The following is a 2,159-nucleotide window of genomic DNA, read 5'->3' on the forward strand; positions in this document are numbered from 1 at the left end:
AGTCATAAATATAATCACCAAGAAATGTTCAGGTCACAAGTAACCATTTAATTAGAGTATATAGAGCATCTTTATAAAATTATGGGAGCCTTACATGGTTTGGTGTCTGGCACAATTCCCTAATTCAATTCTAAAAATGGGTACCATCATGATAGGTTCTGTCCCCATAAGAATATGGTCTTCGTAACCCGATTGGACTCATGGAGATTCAGAGACCCGTAGTTCTTATCTTTGCATTTTAAATGCCTATATGACATAAATAACTTCAGCTCTGTCTCTTTTCTTAATAATAATAATAATAATGATGTTGATATTTGTTAAGCGCTTACTATGTGCAGAGCACTGTTCTAGGCACTGGGGGGGATACAGGGTGATTGCAGGTTGTCCCACGTGAGGCTCACAGTCTTAATCCCCATTTTACAGATGAGGTAACTGAGGCACAGAGAAATGAAGTGACTTGCCCACAGTCACAAAGCTGACACGTGGCAGATCTGGGATTCAAACCCATGACCTCTGACTCCCAAGCCCAGGCTCTTTCCACTGAGCCACACTACTTCTCTAGCCACGCTGCTTTTCTTGAGCACAGCATTTGCATAAGGTGGCCATTTTATGAAAAAAAATAATGAGCCACCCCTCTAAAACTGTGTATCTTGCTCAATTCAAAAAGTGAAGCCTGATTTTGTTAACCTGAGGAGGAGGAATGAGATCCAGTCCTCCTCCTCCCTCGATCTAGGTCCGTTGACTTCAAGTTCCGCTTGGGTTAAATGAGCGGGACTAGGTCCAAAGTGAAACTTCATATCCGTGAGCAATAGGGATATTTAGATTTTCTTTTTGCCGATTCACAAAGGAACCCAGTCTATCTTTAACTCAAACTAGATTAAGGTTCTCAAGTTCTGAGGACAAGACACTAGACAGAGACTTGAGGAGAAAGATGTCTGGGTTGATTAGGCCATGGGCTGACAAGATATTTCACTAGGAATATATTCCTCAATATTTATGTTAAGTGTCTATAGTTTGCTTTAAGTTAAAAATGCCAAGTGGAAAAGAACAGTGACTCAAACTTGAAAATGGTGGCCAAGACCCAATTTAGTGCAGTAAGGCTCTAAACCTCCACTGAGTTGGGAGTAAGCCAGATCTCAATGGTTAATTCTGGCCTTGTTCAATATCCTAAGAAAAGAGATTGGGTGGGACTACACATAACCAAAATGGTATTTCTACTGGAAATGATCATCATGCAAACAGAAGAAAATCAGTAATAATGATAATAATTATGGTATTTGTGTGTCAGGCACTGTTGTAAGGTTCTCAGGTTGTCCCATGTGGGGCTCACAGTCTTAATCCCCATTTTACAGACAAGGTGATTGAGACACAGAGAAGTAATTGAGGCACAGAAGTCAAATGATTTACACAAGGGATTAGAACCCACGTCCTCTGACTCCCAAGCCCATGTTTTCACTAAGCCACGGTGTTGTGTTGGGGGAAAAAGAACTCCAATACTCTGCAATTCCTGCCCTAGTGTCATCTTAAATTGATATCTCTTTTTTTCTAATAGTTAAAAAAAACTGTACCAAATTAGTAATTTAACTTCAGGTGTATTGAGACTGTTTGGGAAATAGGAAGAATAAGCCATCTTCCTAAAGGCATCTGTGTTGGGTTCAGGGATTCTATCTTTATCTTGCTCTGTTTAGAAGTGCTTAGTACAGTGCTTGGCACACAGTGAGTGCTCAATAAGTACGACTGAATGAATGAATGATCCTGTATTTTCCATAACTTGAAGAGGGAAATATTGGAAGTGATTGGAAATGAGAATTTCCATGTTTTGGGGAATCAACAGAAAATATTTGAAGCAGTTTATGTACTATTATCCACAAATAAATAAGTACTGGGAGACTTGAACTTAAGGCTCCCCTCCCAGAGTTCCTAACTTTATATATGAATTTTGAATGGATGTGCCTCCCTGGGAATTTCCAGCTTTTAACATTTATGTGCTTGTTTTAGAACTAATGGAAAAATGTGAATGCCCCCTAGTGGGTTGCCAAAAGAGTACCTTTTCATTCCTATCTCTTTCCAAGTTCGTGTATTGGATCCAAATCTGCTTTTTGTTGGACTTCTTGATATTTAGAGTTACCTTCTCAGCAAGGACATTTAAATTCTATTTG

The sequence above is a fragment of the Ornithorhynchus anatinus genome, chromosome 14, assembly GCF_004115215.2.
Source record: "Ornithorhynchus anatinus isolate Pmale09 chromosome 14, mOrnAna1.pri.v4, whole genome shotgun sequence".
Taxonomy (NCBI): Eukaryota; Metazoa; Chordata; class Mammalia; order Monotremata; family Ornithorhynchidae; genus Ornithorhynchus; species Ornithorhynchus anatinus.